This window comes from Cryptomeria japonica, chromosome 7 (assembly GCF_030272615.1).
Source record: "Cryptomeria japonica chromosome 7, Sugi_1.0, whole genome shotgun sequence".
Lineage (NCBI taxonomy): Eukaryota > Viridiplantae > Streptophyta > Pinopsida > Cupressales > Cupressaceae > Cryptomeria > Cryptomeria japonica.
Window position 1 is genome coordinate 837,077,821 of NC_081411.1, and position 25,047 is coordinate 837,102,867.

Consider the following 25,047-nt stretch of genomic DNA (forward strand, 5'->3'; position numbering starts at 1 on the left):
CTACTTTCAAAATCATAACTCAAAAATCTATATACTTTGCAAAATGACTATACTTGACAATATATACAATAGTCAATGAAATAGTATATTCAGATATACTCCCCTTATCATTATAGTGTACATAACTCTAATTTTGCATGCTTGGTTCTGTGCTTGTGTGCTCTGCTTATTGTCCTTGGATAGTCTGCATACTCTGCTCAGTATACTCCCCTTGTATACAATACTCCGAATATTGTATCAAAATTGTATCACTCCCCAATATATTATATTACTCCCCTTATATAGTATCACTCCCACTTTTTGTCAAACATCAAAAACTTAATTTCCATCCGGGGGCGGTAATTGATCAAAAATAGATTTATACTTCTTCTGGGCGTCGGTGAGTGCGATAGAGAGTGCATCCTTTACACTTTCCATTAAAGAAGTTTGTGCTTGAATATTAGCCAATAGTGATATTAAGCCATCAAGAGTGCTTCCCTCTTGTGTAGTAGGTAGGCGTGTAGCTCGGTTAATCTGTTCTTGAACTGATGAAAGATGAGGAAGGAATAATGTTTGGAGTGTCATTATATCCATCCTGATCTTATGTTCTTCATTTCTTAGTTCCAATTGTTGAGCCATGAGCTGTTGAAGCTTTGTATAAAAATTTTGAACTAAATTGGGCTCAGTGGTCAACTTATTTGAGAGATCGGTGATCTCTTTCTCAATTGCATTAGTTTTATTCTTGATATCTTTAATGAATATAGAAAATGTGCAAAGTTTCTGAAATAAATAAAGAATATGCTTGAGTTGTGGGGACAACTCAACAATGAATTTGACAAGCTTGACTTTCCCAATAGCTAGAGCTTTTTGTACCTCTTCTATCATTTTTGCAGTAAGCTCTTTGTCTTTTAGCTTGCTCAAGTACTCAGATGCATCTACTCTGGATGTTTCTATTTGATTAAGGAGTTCATCCAGTTGAATGTGGATGGCTACATCGGTTCACACTATAGCTGAAGGTAGCATATCTATCAGCAGTGTCTTCACCTTCTGAAGTACTTTATTCTTCTTTTGAATGGCCATCTATTTTTCTTGTTCGGCCTTGGCTTTGCATAGTTCACCAAAATCAATAAGTTCTTGCCCCTTTAATTTTGAGATATCCACATTGGGCAACACTATTGGTTTAGATAAATCAACTTTGAAACTATGCTTTTTCACCTTCGTCTCTTTACCTTTGGTCGGTTGGACCAAGACAATAGCTTGAGAGGCTTGTTGAACCTTGGTAGGTTGCTTGGTAGAGGCAACACTTTGGTCCGTTCCTGTAGCTGCTATGGTGTCTTTTGGTGTCTTGGTATGGGGTGTCTCAGACACTACATTTTTGATGCTCGAGGGTGCTTGAGAGGTTGTTTCTTGAGCCATACCTTCTGCTACTTCAGACTACTGACCTTCGGTGCCTTGTGTTGTATCCTGAGGAGCTTTAGTAGAGACAGGTTGATTGATCGGTGGGTAAGGTTGAACTTGTTCTAAAACAGATTCACTAGATACAAGTTTTGCATATGTAGTGCCTTCTATCATCTCCTGCTCTGGTGCTTCTGCATCCATGACATCTTCATCAATTTGAATAGTGTTAGTTGGGTCTTGCTTGGTAGCATTAGGACCGTGCTCAGTGACATCAACAATTTCATCTTTAGATTGTTCACTGACATCCTTAGTTTTGAAGATTTCCTACCATTTTGCTTTTGTCTCATTTTCTACATCAATATATAGCCCATTCATCAGTTTTAAGGCTCTTTGTTTGACAAGAAATTTTGAATTGTAGGTTGTCAAATGTTCCTTTATTTCTGCTATAGACATATCAAAAAATAGATGGACTAGACTTCTTTCTCTAATTTTTATCTCTGTGTCCATTGCATATTTCCACCTATTATCAATATGCAAGTAAAGTTCATTTGGAAGTGACTTTACTAGTTCTAATGGAGCTAGCTGAAACTTTAGAAGTGTGCAAATAATAGCTTCTTCAATTTGTCTCTTCTCATCATTATTCCTAGTCTCATACTTGACATATCTAAATCCTACAAATCCACCATATTCTTTTAGATTGGCACAGAAGTTTTCAACACTATGTATATTTACCTTCTTGCTCTTTACAATCTAGAATTTGTTTGCATCTTCAGATTTTGTATCACTAGACTCTTTTGCCAGAATGAGTCTCTGAGTAGATTTCTTGTAGGTCTTGGTTACCTTGGGAGCATTAACACTCTTTTGTTTCTTACTCAGTGATGTAGCTGATGCTCTTGTATTAGGTCTCTTTGTTGGTGGAGTCGGTAGGGCCTTTGAAGTGTCCAGTTTATTTCTCTTAAACACTTTACCCTTACGCAATTCAGTGCTCAATGTTATTGCTGCCTCTTGAGCTTCAAATTCCTCTTTGGTGATGGCAAGAGTGCCTTTGATAGCTGTAGAGGAGGATTCTTCTCTGAATTTCTATGTTAAAACCTTTATCATCTTTGTTGCTTTTCTTGTAGCCTTGGTTACTACGATGCTCATTTTAACCTTTTCCTTAATTTCTTCACAAGTTCCATATCTTAGCTCAGTAGCATGCCTTGGTAATGTAAGATATGCATCAACTTGTTATTGTGTGATATCAAAGTCAATCTCATAACCCATTGGTGGCAAAGATTGAGTTCTTGGTTCCACAACATTCACATAACAATAATCAGTATCTACCTCAAAGCATATATCATCCTTATATTTCTCTACCAGTTGGGGTGGAATCCGGTACCTGTTGTGCATCTTCTCTTGAAATTTGTTGAAGTAGTCATCCATTATATCATTGAAATTATCTCCCAACTTCTTGATAAAGTCATTAATTTGATGGGTGATTGGTCGGTGTAGCTCCCAAACTACTTTACCGACTGATGGAAAGAATTTCTCAAAGTAGAAAAACATGCATACAAGAAGTGAACCAAACTTCAGTGTATTTGTCGAGTTGTTCTTCTTCAGCTTCCTTATTGTGTTCAGGTTCTCAAACAAGTTCTTCAGTAACACTTCACATAAGTCAACTTTCATTCCCTTTTTCACAATTTTATAGGCTAAGTCAACTGTTGCACAGGGTACACTATTTTCCCTTGCTGATTGGAAGAAACAGTAACCGATTACTCTAATGGAAAACTTAAGTTCTGCATGAGTGACATTGTTTAGTTTCAGTCCTCTATAATCAGATTCTACACCAGTTAAACTGATTAACTCATTCTGTGATATCATCTTATGGGCTTGTGCATGATCATAGATAGGATAACCGGTGATCACATGAATGATTTCCTTGGTGATTTTGAATGGTTTCTCTTCTAGCCACATGAAATCATCATGAACTCTGCTCAAAACAAACTTAACCCATTGGGGTTTGAACACATGAGGGTAGGTTAGGGCTTCAGTCAATCCCTTGATTCTGATGTGTTCATACTTGCAGTTTAATACACCATCGGTACATAATTCATCATAGGTGTCTCTAATCTCAACATGACCACGTTCTTCAACACGGTATTTGGTGAAGACTCTAACATCTTCAACTAACAAGACTCGATTCAGGATGAGTGAAAAGGCAGTTTTGTCATCCGGTTCAGAGGCAACTTTTGGAGTCAAAGTGTATTTCAGTGAGGGCTTCTCTATATCCTTGACAACTATGGGATCTTGGATCTTGGGCGCCATTGTTGATTTCAGGTAAAACTTAGCAAACTATCCTTAGGGTTTGATGGTTTACAAATGATAGACAGTTCACACTTAGCAGATAATAGTAATTTGATAAGATCGATAAACTAGCTTGACAGTGTGATGAGATTTGATGTAAATACCTTGGATTCACTTTGAAGGAAGTTAGATCGCCTTGGAATCACTCTGCTCTGCTCTTTCAAAAACTTGGTGAATGTAAATGACCACAAAAATGCTTTTAAGTACACAAAATACCTTATCGGGCTTCGTGCGGGTTAGGTCAAAAAATATTAAATGCACTTGGTTCACCTTTAACCAATTTAATCTCCTTTTTTGTTTTAACTGAGTAACCAAATTTCCTTCATTTACCGGCTTGATAGGCTTCCTGTATTCACCGACTTGACAGGTTTTTTGTAAAGTACTTTTAATAGAATTTCAAACTTACTAATGCATCTTAACTATGCAGACTTTGAATTTAGTACATAATAGAATAGGAGCTGTTATGATTTTAACCTTTAGAGAATGTAGTCCCTTCATACCTTTTCTAATTAATTTGGAATAGGTGCACCTAACTCGGTAGGTAAGGTGCTTTCTTCATTTGACACAGTTTCCTTCTTTTTCCAAATCATCTTTAATTTTTCTTTTATTTCTTTAGTGTCTCATCTAGGTTGATCTTTGCAATCTCTAGCTAAATGTCCAACTTTGTGACAATGAAAACATGCCATAGCAGGATTTCTCCCTGATCTTCGATTGTTCATTCCAAACCTTATAAAATAGTTGGCACTTATATGTCCATATCTTCCACAACATTCACACCAAATCCTTGTATTGTAATCCCATGGTACTGGTGCATCTTGTCGGTAAGGATTTGTGTGAGTTCGGTAACCTCTAATGTTTCTTCGGTGTGTAGAGCACCTGTAGTTCTTTTGCTTAAACTAGCACTTCTTAGTACTATGTCCATATCTATTGCAGTTTCTACAAAACCCTTTGAATTTTGCCTTCTAATAGTTGTTAATAGACTTTGTCCTACATTGATTAAATGTGTGACCATATTTATTGCAATTGTAATAGTAACCAATGGACTTAGCGATATTCGGTTGCTTACCTTTTTTGATTTGGCATATGTTGGTAGTATGACCTTGATTTCCACAGTAGTAGTAAATAGGCTTCTTTCTTTTGATGTTATTCCTGTTTCCAGCTTGCTTTGATGATTCTCCTCTCTCAGTAGTATAAATTCCTTTGTCGGTAGAGTCTTTTCCTTTGTAACTGAGTCCTGCATCTTTGTTGGTTTTTCTTGTATTCAATTGCTCATCCAACATCTTTGATGCTTTATAACTCTTCTTGAGTGTTTCTTTAGATTTCTTCTCAGTTTCAAGTTCATCGGTCAACCTTGATACTTAAAGTTTCAATGCTTGATTTTCATCATTCTTCAGAATTGCTTCATGATGTGCATAACCTAGTTGATCTATCATATTTTGTTGAATCCCAGTCAACCTTATGATTTCATCATTCTTCTCAGATACTAAGACTTCAAGTTGTTGTTTCTCTCTTTGTAGATCTCTTTCTTTATCCTTAGCTATCCTCAATGCATCTAGATTTTCAGTCATTTGTGTACCAAAATGTTCTTGTTCTCTTTTCATTGCTTTTAGTTGATCAGCCAATGCTTTGTTCTTTTCTTTCAATATTCCAATCATTTCTTCAGTCTCTTCAGATATACTATTCTCAGATGATGTCTCAATTTGTTCCACTAACTCTTGAGAACCCTGCAAGTCATCAGATAATCTTCTTCTTACTTTCAAAGATTCTTGCATTTGCCTTTGCATGTCTGCAAGCACTTGATTAGCATGATCCAGCTCTTCTTGCAGATATACAATCCTCTGAGATTGTTTATAGCCTTCCATTGATAAGATCTTTCTCTTTAGGTAGTTAAACCCTTTTCCAAGATAGAAGCTCTGATACCAATTGTTAGGCCCAATATGGAAAGCTAATGTACTAAGAGGGGAGGGGTGAATCAGTACTTCAAAACTTTTCTTGAATAATAAATTTACTGTTATGCATAAACAGAATAGTGTAGTAACATAAAATAAAGTTAAAGCAAATAGATAAAAATCATACATGATTCACTCCATAACACATATATTTTGGTTACATAGAAACTCTTGGTTAAAAAGAAAAACTGGGGTGGGGATGGCACCCACAACTTCACTACTACAATAATAAAGAGTGCTCGGTTAGAGCTACATTTTAGCTATTTCTGATAGCTTAGCCTGTTAGGAGTAACAAGATCTATTAGATCTACCTTGCTAAAGGATTTTGCAATATTTATTCTGAATGTTGCACTTGGTTAGAGGCTTTACAATTTATAGAATTGATTAGAGTCTTTTACCCTGTTAAAGGTTTCTCTTTCAACTTCACAATATTACAATAAAATCATTACAAATATCTGCAACTTTACATCTGAAATGTTATAGCAGATTCTATGTGCTCAGAATAGATTACCTTGCTTATAGCATACCTCGGTAACCCATATAGTAACTCGATAAACCCTTCTGTTTACTCTGTTCTTTGACTGTTCTTTGAAAACCTTCTCGGTGACCTCTGTGTCTTTGTAACAGTCTTTTTACACATATATACACCCTTAACTCATGTTGTATAAATAGATCTCTTAAAATGGTGATCTAATTCATTGCTTCGATCTTACAAACATGATTCCTCGAATGAATAACTATACAAAATATTTCATTGGTTAGATTGATCTCAAAATCATACACAATCTTCTGGTGCAATTTCCAATGTAATAACGGTTAGATGTGCCTCAATCTTGTAACACGTTTTCATATGCATGTGTAGGTTCAATGTATTTGGTAACACGTTTCACTCAGTGTATATCAACTCGGTGTGTCATCTTTACTACTCGGTAGTCATAAAAAGATACTTGGTAGACAACTCAATGTATACTGCGTTCTATGACTGCTTTCCTCTATAGCCAACTAGACTGTGCATACTGACTTCTCTATGTATACCGATTGCATGATTCAGTAGTGCTAACCGACTAGAGTATATAGTATGACTTTGAATATAAAAACTAATGGCAGCTTGATAAGTAGTAACAAGGTCATGGGTTTCTAGTTGGATGGGGCAGAGTGGTCCATGATATGATTGTGCATTGTCGACTATATGCTTGGGGTCCTTGTCTTCTAGCCATGTTATACTATCAGATGCATGGTATAGTCTATCTGGGATACCGTTCTATCAGTTGTGGTGTTACTTTTCTTCAAACATGGGCATGGGCGCACATTTCTATTTCTAGGCCTGTCATTCATATAGACTTGCAGCTTGGTGGGCCTTATGCTTTCAGGTATACAGCAGGTATCAGACATAGGGGTTCAGGGAACACCTTATATTGGAGACATCAGTTTGATATATTGCATCATTTTATTTGGAGACCTTACTTAGATTGCCCCGGTTAGCCTGATGATGTAGAGCGTTTGCCTTTCTACCGACAGTAGAGATATCTTATTGGGAGGACCTTTGAGACCCAGTGAATTATCGAGATGTATCTTCCAGGGTGGGTTCTCAGATAGTTTAGTGAGGTACAGGTGACACCTATGGTTACTGCCTATTTTGCTCATGTATCGCAAGAGGTATCTAATTAGGGTGTGCGCATACAGCCACATGTTGCTTCTGTTGAGTTTGATTCTCTATAGCCATTACTCTGGGGTTGGGGTAGAGGTGGAGTAGATCCAGGGACAACATCGGAGTATGATGCATGGTTTGCTAGGCACGGGCCAGTGCCTTTGATCGATCCTACTATTCTGATTACAACACAATAGATTCACCATCCTAGACAGCGGTTGAGGATAAACACAGGGGAGAGAGCCGAAGGAGGAGGAGATGGTGGAGATAATGGAGGAGGTGGGGGTGATGAGGGAGGAGATGGGGGAGATGATGGAGATGAGGATGTAGACATTGGTGGGGACACCAAGTCTATTAGTAGTGATGATAGCAATGATTCTTCTGATTCATTGAGTAGCAAGGATGGAGATGATGATGAGGATATGTTGGAGCTAGAGGACATGCCCGATGCTGAGGATGGGAGAGGAAAGGTTGATGATGAGCTGGAGACTCTTAGAGTGTGGGTCCATAGTTTGGAGGATGAGGTCGCCAGATGAGATATCGAGTGAGAGACCTACCGTGTAGATTATGGTGCCCTTGAGGCTGAGAGAGATCATCTCCAGAGGGAGAGAGAGATGAGGCAGTGTGGAGATGTCAAATTACTATGGATGCCTTCGATTAGCTTTTTAGAGTAGGGATAGATGCACGCGACTAGGCAGATAGGTATTTCATTGCTGCACAGGAGTCTATTTATTATCAGCAGGCATATGAGAGATCCATCCCTGAGGGTCAGAGAGAGCCTAGCTTTAGTGCATACATGGGGAGGACATCGAGTAGATCTACTTCACGATGGACTAGCAATGTGGTGTTATGGGACCACCTCGACATCTTGGGTCAGGATCTAGTGGACAGGATCCACCTACTAATAGAGGCAGTGTTGGTTGATCATGTTATCTGAGCCTTTGGGCTTATTTATTGTATTCAGATACATTTTCATTTTTGAGTTATATATATATGGCATGCGGGTTTTGGTAATGACCTATGTATGATGTTATGAGTTTTATGATGCATATCAGTTTTAATTCTATATGATTCTAAATTCAATGGTAGTACATGTATGTAGTAATGATGTAAATGAATGCAAATGAACTCTATAATGATGAATTTTTCTTGTATGATAATAGTGAAATGCAAATGAACTTTATAATGAATGCAAATGAACTCTATAATGATGAATGCAAATGAACTCTATAGTGAATGCAAATGAACTCTATAATGATGAATGCTTTTTGTATGAGAATGGTTGAACCAATTTTAACTTAGATATAAATTGAAGGAATGTTAGCCAGATTGATAAAGAGAAAAATTGATGATAGAATGAATGTTAGAAAGAATGTGATTTAGACAGAAGATGAGAAATCAACAAACTATCAATAAGCAATTGAGATGAAAATGAGAATGAATTTGAATGAATCATGAACTTGTGTCACATATTTTATTGCGTCAATATATATTCATCACTGAGCCTTATTATTGAACAATGAAGCTTTAGCACATTAGGGTATAAGGAACCAAGATGTAAAGATATCTCATTGAAGAAACAAACATGTAGCAGACAAGTGAACCCTCCATTTTGGGAATTGCGTTAGGGATCAAGGTATGTGTGATGATTTCACCTTGATGTGAAGGCTCTTATCATAGACACCCACTAGAGCAATTTCCCTAGAATTTCATCAATTCACACCACAAACAGCAAACAAAGAAAAATATAATGCCCATCATAGCTCCTCTAGTCACTTGTGGACATCCTTGAGTAACATAGAAACAATATCTATTGCCAAATGATAAAAAGATAAAGACTGACCCAAACAAAATTCAGCAACTATATTGACCTTGTGCCTTCATTCTCAATTGTTTGATGTGATGGTTGATAATGTCTGATCTCGGAAAGTTGCGGACCCCGTGTAAGACTGACATGTCTGATTTTGAGTGTATCCTCTTCTGTTTAAGACAAGATAATGATCATGTTGATATGGATATGATACGATTGATAAGACAATTTGATCAGTTGATTGCAGATGTTTGACTGGATAGTTGTATCCTTTGTTAACTTCATGCAAAGTGTTTGCTAGATTTTTTGGGCATTTGTTTCTCACAGGACATTTTATTGCAAGTTTTTCTGATTGATTGATTTTTTATTTTTAGTTCTTTTCCAAGAGATTTTTTCGATGTTTTTGGATTATGTGGATCGATATTTGAATGTTTTTGGTTGACAAAATGTCATGCCCAAATTTTTGGGCACAAACGGAATAATTTTTTTTTTAAAATACTTAACCTAGTACAACTAACTTATTAAAATAATGCAAAACTAGTTTAGTCTTAACTATGTTTTGAGTGATTCTAACAACTAGATCAATTAGGCGATAAATGATCTAAGTTAAAAGCGGGATAATAATTCTCCAAAAGTATTATTATTATCTCCCATTAATAAATGATTAAACTCACTTAATGAAAAATCTCTACATTAATTGATAAGGGATATTAATAATCCTCATATAGTCCTTTTTATTCTCTAGGGTCTAAATAAATTTGCCCTAGCTCTTATATTAAATAAACCTATTAAGCAAAATTTCCATTAATTAAAATGCCTTATAATTTAAAATTTAAAGGGGGCCATCTTGACTTACAACTGTCATTTTAATCCCCTAAAGGTTAACCTCCCAAGGAGTTTAAAATTAAAAACATCTTATTAAAATGCTTTTGCATTCATATAAAAATTGAAAGTGCATTAATTAATTTACAATTAACTATTTTGTGTCCATATAGATATAAAATTTACTTACATATATATATATATGTGTGTGTGTAGATAACTATATATCTAAGACATATATATATATATATATATATATATATATATATATATATATATATATATATATATATATATATATATATATAATCCAAGGATAAAGGGGGTTCTCTTTTCTTTATTTTTAAATTTACTTTTAAAAGAAATCCAAAAGTCCTTATGCTAACCCTCACCCGAAATTGGGTTAGGGTTGCATATATAATTTTGATACAACCCTAAACTTTTCATTTCACACACATTCTTTAATTTATAATTTGTTTTTTTTGTGTGTGTTTTGACCTAACCCAAAAATTGGGTTAGGGCTTTGTGTATGTGGATGCATGTTTTCTTTTTGAGTGTGTGTGTGCAGGTCTATGGAAGCGGTGGCCATGGGAGGCAGCGCCTATTTTTTAATTGCCATGGCATAGGTTTGAGGCTATGTAGGGCCGAAGCTGAGCGACCACAAAGAAAAGGAGAAGGGGAGTGGAGGAGGGGGGGAGTAGAGGCTTCCTGTGGGGCTCCCTGCAGGGACGACCGCTACCATTCCTGCGGGTCATGGCCCGCAGAGGCGGCCAAGGCCGCCGCTGCGGTACGTGGCCCGCAGATCGGCTGTGCCGCCCATAAGGGGGAGCCAAGGCTTCCCCATCTATGGGTTGCAGCCCACAGAGGTGGCTGAGGCCACCACTGGGGGTTGTTTCCCATAGCGCGGGGGATGCCTCCCTGCCCTTGCCTGTGCGAAACCTTCATAGGACCGAGGGGTATGCCTAGCCACTATTAAATTTTGTTTATTATTATTTTTTTTCTTTTTTCATAACTTTTATTTTTGTTTAAAAATTAATAAAATCCAAATTTATTTATATGTGTGTGTGTGTGTGTGTGTGTGTGTGTGTGTGTGGATGACATAGGGAGACCAATGATGAAATCCATGGATATAGTATCCCACTTCCACTTTGGTATAGCATGAGATTGGAGTAACCTACTTGGATGGCGGTGCTTTGCCTTGACTCTCTGACACTCGAGGCATCGGGCTACCAACTCAGCAATAAGCTGCCGCATTCCTGGCCAATGGTATAATTCCCTAAAGTCTCCATGCATCTTCTTAACCCTAGGATGTGCTGCATAAGAAGCTCTATGAGCCTCTATGATAATGAACTCCCGCAATCCCCCAAAAGAAGGTACATAGATGTGCCCTCTATGGTGTAATAATCCATCAGACTCTAAGGAATAATCCACATATTTCGCTTCTAAAGTTTCCTGAGATCGTATAGCCTGGCAAACCTCTAAATACCATCCATCCTCTGGCAACTGCTGCATTATCTGATTTCTCAAATCCGTGCCCATAGATATGGTGTATACCTCATGACGTCTCGTACTCAAAGCTTCTGCAACTGCATTTTATTTCCCTTTGATGTAGTGAACATCAAAATCATACTTGCACAAGAATTCCATCTATCTCCTCTGATGTGCATTAAGATTCGGCTGAGTGAATATGTACTGAAGGCTCTGATGGTCTGAGTGTAACTCAAAATGATGACCCAAAAGGAAATCTCTCCATCTCATAAGTGCATGCACTACTGCTACAAGCTCAAGGTCATGAGTAGGGTAATTAAGCTCGTGAGTCTTGAGTTTCCTAGACTCAAAAGCTATAGCTCTGCCACCCTGCATAAGAACTGCTCCTAAACCCTCTAGGGAAGCGTCAGTGCAAACCATGAAGTCAACTGAGGGATCTGGCACTACAAGGATAGGTGTGATAGTAAGTGCCTTTTTAAGTTCCTAAAAGGCCTACTCGCACTTCTCTATCCACTCAAATTTCTTCCCTTTGTGCTGAAGAGAAGTAATAGGATGAGCAACTCTAGAGAATCCCTCAACAAAATGTCGATAATACCCTGCTAAGCCCATGAAGCTCTTGACCTCTGTCACATTGGTTGGCGCTGGCCAATCCATAATGGCTCTGATCTTTGAGGGGTCTACTGAGATCCCATCACTGGATATAACATGACCAAGGTATTTGACCTTTGTTCTAAAGAAAGCACACTTTGACAAACTACCATACAACTGATTATCCCTCAAACACTGCAAAACCTGTCTTAGGTGCTCCTCATGCTCCTCCTCATTTCGTGAATATATCAATATGTCATCGAGAAACACAATCACAAAATGGTCAAGGAATTTGCGGAATACTCCATTCATGAGACTCATGAAAATAGCTAGGGCATTTGTAAGACCGAATGGAACCATGGAGAACTCATAGTGGCCATATCTAGTGCGAAATGCAGTATTGTGGATATCACTATCCACTATCCTCAACTGATGGTACCCTAACTTTAGATCAATCTTGGAAAATACTTTGGCACCCTGAAGTTGGTCCAATAAATCATCGATCTTGGGCAAAGGGTATCGGTTCTTGATGGTTACTTTGTTTAACTAATGGTAATCCATGCATAATCGGAGAGATCCATCCTTCTTCTTCATGAAGATGACTGGTGCACCCCAAGGGGATACACTAGGAAAAATGTGGCCTTTCTCTAGGAGTTCCTCAAGATGCATCTTGAGCTCATTAAGCTCATTTGTGGTCATCCTATATGGTGCTCTTGAAACTGGTTCGACTCCTGGAACAAGGTCTATATGAAAATCAATCTCTCTATGGGGCGGCATACCGGGTAACTCTGAAGGAAATACGTCTGAAAATCCCTTAAGGATAGGATGGTCATCAATAGATGGTTCCTTTTCTTCTTCTTCTTCTCTATCACTAATGGTGATGGCAAATAACTAGCATCCCTTTTGCATGCTCTGCTTAAGTTGCATGGTGGAGATCATACGAAGATACACGGGTCTCTGAATTCCAATAATTATTATGGGATAACCATGATCATCCTCACACTCGATCCTTTTCAGGTGATAATCCATCTTGGCTCTATGGGCATCAAGCCAATCCATTCCAAGTACAATGCCATATGACCCAAGTGGTGTAACTCTAAGGTCTACTAAGGTGATGGTATTACCAATCTGAAGCTGACATCCCCTAACCTCTGATTTGTTGGGAAAAATGGTGTCTCAACCTTGCATTTATGCAAGGTTACTATTTATAGTAAGTTTTCATTTGAGCACGAAATGGTGCGAAACTCTCCCTAAAGCTTCTAGTTGGTTAGATAAGCATTCCGATAAAGTTGCGTCGCAAGGTCAGAGCTAGTTTTGAAGATATTAATGTTTTTGTCTTGGAGGGGTGCAATAAAATATTTAAACTTAATTTTGGGGACTTTAGAGGCTCCAAAACGCCCTGAAAAGTGGTCGTAACCAGTGAAGCAGGTTACAAGGTGATAGAGCACTTTGCGAGCTTTTCGGCGCTTCAAACGGTTCGTCAATCGGACACCCGGTTCTCAAGTTATGGCCTCCGGAAGTTTGTACTCCTGAAATAGGAAAAATAATTTGTATCGGATACATAAATGAGCTGTAAAGGGGAGCGACACATGTTGATGTGTGCTTTAACATGTCATAGGGTGTCTAGAAGGGAGATAAGGTCGGCTACACCTTATTGGGTGGTTTTAGCCCATGGTTTTGTAATACCGTTTGATGGTTTCTTGTATTGTATCTCCTATTTATGAGGTGTGTGAGATAGAGGTTGTGTGTAAGAGTCTTATGGATATTGAGTTGCCTCTAAATCTCTGATTAGTGGTACTCCTACGAAGAGCTTGCTCTGCAAGTATGTTGTAATCTGTTTTTGATTGCTGAATAAAATATTGAGCTGCTTTTGGAGGGTGGGGTTTTTCTCCCGAAAGGGTTTTCCCCACGTAAATCATTGTGTTGTGGTATGATTGCTATTATATCTATTTCTATTTTCTGTAACTGTTGTAATGATCTGAAAAAGTTTTGCATTACCCTCCTCTCAAGGTTAGTGTAGGAAGTTGTTTCCGCTACTTAACTTCCTTACAAGTGGTATCAGAGCCTGATCACCTTTGGTTTCAATTGTGGGCAGTTGGGTTTTTTGAACTAATCCAGATTTGAGTGGGAGCTTGTGCAGAAGACACTTTTTGATCTTGTTGCAGGAATATTCAGATGGCGAGTTCGTCAGGGAGAATAGAGGTGAATAAATTTAATGGAAGTAATTTTGAGATGTGGAAGCTGAAGATGGAAGATCTGCTAATAGATCGAGATCTTTGGGATGCTGTTGATGCGAATGTCCAAAGGCCCTCAGATCCTACTGCGGCAGCTCAGTATGATGTTATGGACCGAAAAGCGAAGGGTCTAATCAGACTGTGCCTGGCAGACTCTGTTCTAATCAATGTCCATGAAGAAAACTCTGCAAAGAAGCTATGGACTAAGCTTGGTGAGATGTATCAAGTGAAATCTTTATTAAATCAAATTTTCTTAAGAAAGAAATTGTATTCCTTGAAGATGGAAGAGGGTGGACGAATTGCAGACCACCTGGAAGCATTCAATATGTTGGTGGCTCAATTAGTATCCGTCGGTGTTAAGATGGATGAAGAGGAGAAATGTCAGATCTTGCTTTGTTCTTTGCCTGATTCGTGGGATTCTCTTGTTATGGCTATCGGTAGTACTTCTATTGTTTTGAAATCTGAAGACGTGGTGGGTGCCCTACTCGGTGAAGAGATGAGAAGGAAGGTATCCATCAGTTCAAAGGAAGCCCTAACCATTCATGGAAGACCTAAAGAGAAGAATGAGAAGCGCGGCAAGTCCAAATCCAAAGGGAGATCGAAATCTCTTGGAAATTCCAAAGTCATTTGCTGGAATTGTGGTAAACCGGGTCACATCCGTAAGGACTGCAAAGAAGAAAAGAAGAAGAAGAAAAAGAAAAAGTTCGATTCTGATTCTGAGTCCGACAAGGAAGATGGCGATGCATTTATTGCGGCTTTGGCGACTCATGCAGGTAATGATGCCTGGCTAATTGACTCAAGTGCATCTTTTCATATGACTTCCAATAGAGATTGGTTTTCTGAATATGAAGGATTTAATGGAGGTAAGGTGTACTTGGGTGATGATTCACCTCTAGACATTGTTGGTCGAGGTAAAGTTAGAATCAGGTTTTCTGATGGTAGAATAAAAAGGATTAATGGTGTGCTGCATATCTCTGGATTAAAATGAAACCTATTATCTATGAGCAAACTGATAGATGCAGGTGTGCAGGTAGTCTTTTCTGAAGCAGGATGTAAGATGATTAAGGGTGCTATGGTAGTTGCTAGAGGTGTCAGGTTTGGCACTTTGTATAAGCTTGAAGCCTACACTTTTGAGTGTAATAGCACTTCTGTAAAAAGTAAATCTATAGATACTTCACTGGAAGATTTGAAGGTTTCACCTTCAGCAGATGGAAATGGTTTTTGGGTACCTAAGGGTGCTCTTTCGTCTGAAGCAAAGTTACCTACAGAGAAGACTATGTTATGGCACCCGAGACTTGGTCACATTGGAGAAAAGGGTCTAAGGACCTTGAAAAATAAAAACCTTGTTGAAGGTTTGAATGATTGTAATCTTGACTTTGATTTCTGTGAGCATTGCATTTATGGAAAACAAAACCGCGTTCAGTTTTACTCGAGTTCTCATAAAACTTGTGGTGTTTTGGATCTTATCCATTCTGATGTGTTTGGTTTAGTAGATGTCTCTTCGATTGGAAAATCCACATATTATGTTTCATTTATTGATGATTTTAGTAGAAGGACATGCGTATATTTTCTAAAGAGTAAATCTGAAGTTTTTAGTCATTTTAAAGAATTTAAAGCAATGGTTGAGTTGCAGACTGGAAAGAAAATAAAATGTTTGAGAACTGATAATTGCGGTGAGTTTTGCTCTAATGATTTTGATAGATTTTGTAAAGACTGTGGAATTAACAGGCAAAAGACAACTCCGTATTCTCCACAGCAGAATGGAGTTGCAGAAAGAATGAATAGGACACTGATGGAGAAGGCTAGGAGTATGTTGAGTGGTGCTGGTCTCGAACAAAAGTTTTGGGCTGAAGCTGTTGCCACTGCTTGCTACCTGATTAACAGGTCTCCTACATCAGCTCTTGTTGATAAAACGCCTATGGAAGCATGGTCAGGTCACAAGCCTTCCTTGAGACATCTTAGAGTTTTTGGTTGCGAGGCATATGCACATGTGCCAAAGGAGAAGTGAACAAAGTTGGAGAACAAGGCTGTGAAATGTATCTTCATCGGGTATAGTTATGGTGTGAAAGGATACAAGCTTTGGGACCCTGTTGCACAAAAGGTAATTCACAGTAGAAGTGTTATTTTTAGAGAAATTAAGTCTCCTTCTGTTACATTGTAGTCAGGACAGACTAAAAAAGAAGATTTGATTCAACTTCCTTCTACACCTGAAAGAGTTGAATCGAGACCCCTAGATAGGCAAGAATTTGAGGAGAGCTTGTCTAGCTCTGAATCTTCAGAAGAGGAGGAAGAACCTCCAACTCAGCTTGTTCAAAGGTCTACAAGACATAGACAACCACCTGAAAGGTATTCACCTGATGATTGGAGATGTATTTTTTCTCTGAATACTAGTGTGGATGAACCGAAATCTGTAGAAGAGGCATTAGGTATTAATGATGTAGAATCTTGGAAGATTGCTATGGAGGAAGAAATGGTAGCTTTGAAAAAGAATGATACATGGGATCTTGTACCATTGCCTGAAGGATGAAAACCTGTTGGTTGTAAATGGGTGTTCAAGAAAAAGATTGGTTCAGATGGAAGCATTGAGAAGTATAAAGCAAGGTTGGTTGCAAAAGGCTACTCTCAGGTTGAGGGTGTTGATTACGGTGAGATATTTTCTCCTGTTGCAAAAATGACGTCCATTAGATTTTTTCTTTCTATTGCTACTGCTTATGATTTAGAGGTTGAGCAAATGGATGTGAAAACTGCTTTCCTTCATGGTGATTTGGAGGAAGATATTTATATAACACAGCTGGAGCACTATGTGGTGAAAGGAAAAAGTAATTTGGTCTGTAAATTGAAGAAATCTTTGTATGGCCTCAAACAAAGTCCTAGGATGTGGTACCAGAAATTTGATACATATGTGTTGATTTTGGGATTTGAACATTCTAAATCAGATCACTGTGTTTATTATAAATCTTATGGTGATCATTTCCTATTCATTGCATTGTATGTTGATGATATGTTATTCATTGGTAAAGGGAAAGGTATGATTTCAGAACTGAAGTCTCAGCTCGCTGCTAAATTTGAAATGAAAGATCTTGATGCAGCAAAGCACATTCCTGGGATGGAAATTAGAAGAGATAGGGTGAACAGAAAGCTATGGCTAGGCCAGAGTAAGTATGTGAATTCAGTGTTACAGAGGTTCAACATGCAGAATTGTAGACCATTGAGTGTTCCTTTTACAGTTGGAATGAAACTATCTATTTTAGATTGTCCTACATCCCCATTGGAGATGGAAGACATGAGTAGAGTGCCTTACCAGAGTGTGGTTGGAAGCTTGATGTATGCTATGGTTTGTACTAGACCAAATATTGCCCAAGCAGTGGGAGTACTTTCTAGATATATGTCTAATCCTGGTAGAGTTCATTGGGATGCAGTCAAAAGAGTCTTCAGATATTTGAAGCGTACTTCAGAGTATTCTTTGTGTTATCATGGTAATTCAGTTGGAGACATGACTTCCCTTGATATCCATGGTTATGTGGATTCAGATTGGGTAGGTGATATTGATAGCAGAAGATCCACCAGTGCTTATGTGTTTACTTTGTTTGGTGGTGCAATTAGTTGGATGAGTAAGCGACAGGCTGTGGTTGCTTTATCCACTACTGAAGTAGAGTATATGGCAGCTACTCATGCTTGTAAAGAGGCCATTTGGCGTAAGAGACTGTGTTCAGATATTGGAATAAAACAAGGTACAGTGACAGTTTACTGTGATAGTCAGAATATAATTAGCCTAGCTAAGAACCCGACATTTCATGCCTGGACCAAACATATTGATGTTCAGTATCATTTTGTTAGAGATATGGTCGAAGATGGTAGGGTGAAGTTGGTTAAGGTGGAAACTTTGATGAATGTTGCAGATGCTTTAACTAAGGCTGTGAGCACAGAGAAGTTCAAATGGTGTTCAGAATCTATGGGCCTTATGGCCCCTAGCAATTGATTCATTGTGTTGACATTCCCTTCCGCTCTTGCAAGGTGTTCGACAAGTGGGAGATTTGTTGGGAAAAATGGTGTCTCAACCTTGCATTTATGCGAGGTTACTATTTATAGTAAGTTTTCATTTGAGCACGAAATGGTGCGAAACTCTCCCTAAAGCTTCTGGTTGGTTAGATAAGCATTCCGATAAAGTTGCGTCGCAAGGTCAGAGCTAGTTTTGAAGATATTAATGTTTTTGTCTTGGAGGGGTGCAATAAAATATTTAAACTTCGCGAGCTTCCGGCGCTTCAAACGGTTCGTCAATCAGACACCCAGTTCTCAAGTTATGGCCTCCGGAAGTTTGTACCCCTGAAATAGGAAAAATAATTTGTATCGGATACATAAATGAGCTGTAAAGGGGAGCGACACATGTTGATGTGTGCTTTAACATGTCATAGGGCATCTAGAAGGGAGATAAGGTCGGCTACACCTTATTGGGTGGTTTTAGCCCATTGTTTTGTAATACCGTTTGACGGTTTCTTGTATTGTATCTCCTATTTATGAGGTGTGTGAGATAGAGGTTGTGTGTAAGAGTCTTATGGCTATTGAGTTGCCTCTGAATCTCTGATTAGTGGTACTCCTGCGAAGAGCTTGCTCTGCAAGTATGTTGTAATCTGTTTTTGATTGCTGAATAAAATATTGAGCTACTTTTGGAGGGTGGAGTTTTTCTCCCGAAAGGGTTTTCGCCACGTAAATCATTGTGTTGTGGTATGATTGCTATTATATCTATTTCTATTTTCTGTAACTGTTGTAATGATCTGAAAAAGTTTTGCATTACCCTCCTCTCAAGGTTAGTGTAGGAAGTTGTTTCTGCTACTTAACTTCCTTACATGATTCCACTGACACTTTAGCCCCTGAAGCTAATTCCACTTCCCAACTGACCTCTTGTCTAATTGCCACTAGCCCACAATGCTCCACAACCAATGGAGACATAAAAGAGCCTGTAGCTCCTGAATCAAATAATATAGATACACTACTACCTTTGATCATACCTGCAACCTCAATAACCGTGGCCTGATGCTCTGCCTGGCATTTGTCAACCGCTGTGAAGACCCTATGGGACTTTCCCATATCCCCAACTGTCGACTTTGATGCTACCATCCTCTGACTGCTTGCCATCTAACCCTGAGGATAGTCTCTTGCCATGTGTCCCATGGCTCCACATGTGAAGCAAGCACCACGTGCCTCAAACTGCACTCCTTATGGTTTGGAGAAAGACTGTCCCCCTGTCCTGCTAGAACCACTATACCCACCCCTGGAGGACTGTTGAGTCCTCATCGGAGGTGTGTAAGGAGCCTGAGATCTTTGATCTCGCCTTTGACCCTATGACTTCCACTGCTTGGGATTCATGCCCTGCTGACTCTGCGGAGGCCTTTGCCTCTGGTTTTGCTGTGACTATTGCGGAGGATGGGGTTTGGAGAACCCCGATGTGTGTCTGTTGTTACCCTTCCAATGGGGTTTCTAAAACCTGTAAGTCTGGGGTGTAGGGTTATGATTCTGGAACTGATCCCTTGAGTCTTGGGGTCTGACCTGAATCTCCTCTGCTATCAAAGCCTTCTCCACGGCAACCTGAAGGCTCCCTAGAGTAGCCATACTCACTAGTCCTGCTATGCGGGTATTCAACCCTCTGATAAATCGGTTGATGAGAAGCTTCTCGTCTTTTAGGTAGTTACGTACAGTAAGAGTTTGAAGAACTTGCTCTCATACTGGGTCACTGAAAGACCCTTTTGCTAGAGGTCATGGAACTCATCCACCCTACGCTGTTTGTAATGCTCTAATAAGTACCTCTCCCTGAATCTCTTTGTGAAAATCTCCAAGGTGAGAGTATCTATTACTAAGCCACACTTATATTCTTCCTGTCTCCACCATGTGGAGGCTATTCCTCGTAATAGGTGGACTACTGCACATGCTTTTAGATTGCTCTCATAAGAGCACAATGCAAAGCACCTATCTAGGCTCAAAAGCCATGCCTCTGCTTTTACCTCATTGGTAGATCCCCTAAAAGATGGTGGCTAAAGATGCATAACCTCTCTGATTAGATCCTCTGGATACCATCGTGCCCTCTCGTAATACATTGGTGCTATGACTGGAGGTGGTGCTGGTAGGTGAATGGACTCGGGCTCATGCCCAACCTGAATCTCTATGGGATTAGGAGGTGGACTCCTACTCCGTTCCCGCTCTACTATTCTATGGCTCCCTAAGTCCTAGTTCTCAACATTACGATCTACTACCAGAAGCCTATCTTGAACTATGACAATCAAGTTCTGTAGAGCTACCAGGATGTCTCGGTTCGGGTCAACTAGTCGTTCGGGAGGAGCTTCTGGGTTCACTTCCGAAACTGATTCCTCCCTATCGACCTCTTCACGTGCCATGTGTTCATGCCTAGGGCCTCTACCACGTTTGCGAGCTTGTCACGTAGTTGGAGGCATCCTTTTATGAAAATAAAATAAAATGAAATAAATAAATATTTTTGGAGAAAAATTTTAACTAATTAAAAATAAATATAATTTAATTAATTAAATAATTATAGCAAAAAGTAATGGAGGAAGGTTCCTAGTGTTGGAAACCTTGCTCTGATACCAAAATGTCATGCCCAAAAGTTTGGGCATGACAATTTTTCTAGGATCGTATTTGAATGTTTTTGGTTGATTTTTTTCAAGACATTATATGGATGTTTTTGGTATTTTTTCAAGATATTATATGGATGTTTTTGGGTATTTTTAGTTTTTCAATGTTGTTGGATTTTGTGGTTTTCAATTTTTTCGGGATTTTGAGTTTTTCATTGTTTTTGGATTTTGAGTTTTTCAATGTTTTTGGATATTTTTTTCAGGACTTTATATGATTTTTTTGGATTTTTTTCAAGACTTTATCTGATTTTTTGGATTTTTTCAAGACTTTATATGATTTTTTTAGGATTTTTTTCAGGACTTTATCTGATTTTTTGGATTTTTTCAGGACTTTATCTGATTTTTTGGATTTTTTCAGTTATGCCCCTAGTGTGCAGACCTGTATGACATGATGATCTACACCAATTGAAATGGAGGTGCAAAACATTTCATAGATAAGCGGTCAATCGATCTCTAAGGCCCTTCAAAACATTCATCTCAACACACTTAGTGACTAGGATTTACAAATGGAGACATAGAAAACTTCCCTATTGGTGCTTGAAACTTTGATCTTCTTTTTCCCATGTGTGTGCAAAATGCTTTAATTCCCACTCTTATGTTCACTAAAGATCCTTAGCATCCTATATGACTAGCTACATGATTTTCTAACTTCAAAAGCATCCCGAATAGAGCCTCACTGCCAGCAAGCCTTGAGAGCTCTGACGAGGCTATAGACTATAATTTCTCATATATTTCTCCATTGCCAGTAGGCATTCATAGCCCTGATGGAGTTACTTGCATGTTCCCATAGTCAAGCTTTTTATCACATTTATATACATGATATTTCAGTTATATATCATTGCTCTTTTTACCTTTAGATGGATATTTGGCATAGCTCTTTTTCTCTTTTTTTCTTTTCTTTTCTTGCCTTGACCTATAAGTAATGAAACCTACTTGGGTGTGACAATTACAGTGGCACTGAATTAGAATTTTAGATTTTTCACTATTCATATGATCAACTAGGTGTCTAGAATGAATTAGAGATCTTATTAATATGTGAGATATAGCAATTGATAGAGTTTAGGTTAACAAGTCTCAAATAGTGAAATCACTACCCAACCATAAGTAAAGCATCATCACAAGGTAATGTTGAGAATGAATGACTTTAGAACCTCAAAGACTTCATGTCTGAATATCTAAGAAAGGAGATGACCCTTGTTTTCCTTAGATGCAAATAGATGATAAACTTGAACAGTTGCCTTGTTTTATTGATCTTCTATATGAAAATGTGGAAAGTCTTAAGAATGTGATGCATCTAAAAAAGAAACTACATGTAATGTAGTGTTTTAAATGATATGATATGCAATGAGGAAAATAAAACCTATACTAAACAACCCTTAGGTATAATATCGCTTAAGGTGCATGTTGTTCATAGGGTCAGAGATTGGATCTCCCTCCATGGTAGTCAAATTATAGGCTCCATTTCCTATGACCCTTGTTATAATGAAAGGACCTAGCCATTTAGGTTTGAAATTCCCCGACCTTTCTCGTTCCGCTAGGTTCCTTTGATTCTCTTTAAGTACTAGATCTCCCACTTGAAAAGTTTGTGGGCGGATCCGTTTATTATAACTTTATCTTAGTCTATTTTGATATCCTTATAGATGGTTAAACACTATTTGTCTCTTTTCATCAAGGGTTTCAAGTTCTTGTAACCTTGCTACCTTTTAGTCCTCCTCTAATATGATGTTTTGTAAGGAGACTCTTAGAGATGGTATTTCTATTTCAATGGGGGGTATCGCTTCTATCCCATAGACCAAGGAATATGGTGTTGCTCCTATAGGTGTGTGTACTCCTATTCTATAGGACCAAAGAGAAGGATTTAACTGGAGATGCTAGTCTCATCTTGTGTCTGTGACTACTTTCTTAACAATTTTCAATATTGTTTTATTAGTATCCTGTGCTTTCCCATTACTTTGTGGATAATATGGCATGGAAAATCTCTGTTGTATGTGGAATTTATCACACAACTCTTCCAATTCTTGGTTTTTAAATGGACGCCCGTTATCTGTAACAAAGCACATTGGAAATCTGTATCTACATATAATGTAGTTCAGCATGAATTTTGCTATCTGCTTTCCAGTGGTGTATGTTAAAGGAATCGCCTCAACCCACTTAGTAAAATATTTAGTGGCTATCAAGATAAACTTGTGCCCATTAGAAGAAGTAGGGTTAATTTTACCCACTAGATCTAATCCCCATTGTGAAAATGGCCATGGTGATGTGATGGGTTGAAGATCTTATCCTGGTGCATGAATAAGGTCTCCATGCATTTGGCATTGTCTACACTTCTGTACATACTTGTAAGCATCTTTTTCCATTGTTGGCCAATAATACCCTATTCTCAGCAATTTCTTTGACAATGGTAGACCACTTTGGTGAGCCCCACATATTCCATCATGGACTTCTTTTAAAGCAAGATGTGCTTCATTCTCATCTAGACATCGGAGAAGAGTTCCATCAAAACCCTTTCTATACAAAGTATCAGCTATAATGGTGTATCTAGATGCCTAACGAATAAAGGTCTTCTTTTGATTTCTGGACAAATCCGGTGACATGTATTGGGTGTGTAAATATGTATATATTTCATTATACCAAGGTGATTCTGGACCCGTAATTGCACTTACATAGTCTGATAAGGGAGTCTCATATGCAGGTAGCATTAACTATTCTATGATAAACTCAAACTGAGTTTCATTAGCAGGCATATTCAGAAGAGATCCTATGGTTGCCATTGCATCTGCTACCTTGTTTTGTATTCATGAGATTTGTTCAAAGGTAATTTTGCTGAAGCGCTCCTTGTAATCTTCAACCAACTTCTTATAAGGCATGAGTTTGTCATCCTTCGTGTTGTAATCATCATTGACCTAGTTTACAATCAACTACAAATAACCATAGACCTATAACTCTCTTATTTTCCATTGTACAGTTGTACAAAGCCCTATGAGGACAACTTCATTTTCAACCATATTGTTGGTGCATGGGAAATTGATCCTAAATTACTTAGGTATAACATCTCATTGAGGAGTAATGAAGAGAATTCCTGCTTTAGATCCATGATTTGTATATGACCCATCAAAATATAATTTCCACATAACTGAGGTAGTTAATGTAAACACGGATTCATCTAGAAAGTCTATCAGCAATGGATGAGTACCCTATATAGGAGCCTCTGCTAATTGATATGCTATGATTTTTCCTTTGATGGCTTTTCTGTCTATGTGTTCTATATCAAACTCACTCAAGATCATAACCCACTTAGCCAATCGCTTGGTCAATGTTGCTCTGCTCAATAGATACTTGAGTGGGTCAAAGCATGCAATAAGTTGTACCTTATGACTCAACATGTAATGTCTAAGCTTTCATGATGCAAAGATTAATGCTAAGCATGCTCACTCTATGGGGGTATAATTAAGCTCATAGCCGATCAGAGTCCTACTTATATAGTAAATGACTCTTTCTTTTCCATTTTTATCATGATGTGCCAATAGAGCTCCTAGAGCTGAGTTCGTTGTTGATATGTATAACAATAGAGGTTGTCCTGGAGTAGGGGATATTAAAACTGGTGTATTCAAAAGATAATCTTTCAGAGCTTGCAAAGCTTCCTGGCATTGTTCTGTCCATTTAAAAGTAACTCCTTTCCTGAGTAAATGCTGGAATGGATGACACTTATCTGCCAACTATGCTATGAATCTCCTTATGGATTGCAATCTTCCTTGTAACCCTCTAAGTTGTTTAAGTGTTGATGGAGGTTGCATATCAATGGTTTCCTTGACCTTAGTAGGGTCTATTTCAATTCCTCTATTTGACACTATAAACCCTAACAGTTTACCTGTTGTTAAGCCAAACACACATTTTTTCTGATTTAATCTGACATTACACTATTCTAACCGATCAAATATCTATGTAAGAACTGCAAGGTGACTTTCTCTGGTTTGTGATTTAGCCAATGTCTCATCCATGTAATCTTCCATTATGTTATTGGATCATATCTTGAAACAATGTTGTCATGGCTCTTTGGTATGTTATTTCGACATTTTTAAGACCAAATGGCATCACATTCCAGTAGTATGTTCCCCATGGGCATGTAAAGGCCATTTTATGTTGATCT